This window comes from Penaeus monodon, chromosome 28 (genome assembly GCF_015228065.2).
Source record: "Penaeus monodon isolate SGIC_2016 chromosome 28, NSTDA_Pmon_1, whole genome shotgun sequence".
Taxonomy (NCBI): Eukaryota; Metazoa; Arthropoda; class Malacostraca; order Decapoda; family Penaeidae; genus Penaeus; species Penaeus monodon.
The window spans coordinates 654326-654875 of record NC_051413.1 but is presented as its reverse complement, the minus strand read 5'-3'; the positions used below and the strand labels follow the sequence as shown (position 1 = coordinate 654875).

The window sequence follows — 550 nt, the reverse complement described above, 5'->3', positions numbered from 1 at the left end:
TACCCGGGGGCGTCAGTTTTTCTAGAGAATATTCTATGTAAATTCTATGTATTCTTGTTTTTTATAATTTTAATATTCTAAATACTTTTAAATTGGGTAATATAATTTTATATAATAAAAAAATTTTTAAAATATATAAATATTTTAATAAAATATTAAAAATTGTTAATAAATAAAATAAAATAAATATTAATATAAATATTAATATATTTAATAAAAATAAATAAATATTAAAAAATATATAAAAATTAATAATAATAAAAAAATATAATATTAATATAATTTAAATAAAAATTTTATAATATTCTATGTTTAAATATAATATTTATATTTTATTTAAAAAATAATCATTACAATATAACCATATTGTATTTATCACAAGTCTATCCTGAAATAATATTTCAATCAACTGACTGATGACCCCAAGACAAGAGTTCATGACGACCCCTAACCGGAACACTCCAAGAACGACTGACGCTGGATGACGACCCTCAAGACGACGATTAGACGACCCTAACAAGGCACACTCAAGAAGATTGATATAGTTAGC

General features: G+C 20.5%; 1 long non-coding RNA gene across 1 annotated transcript in view; it reads left to right on the top strand.

The window, feature by feature from the left end:
• The window catches only part of LOC119591251, a 22913-nt gene that overhangs the window by 21766 nt on the left and 597 nt on the right, over positions 1-550 (top strand). The window lies entirely within an intron of this gene.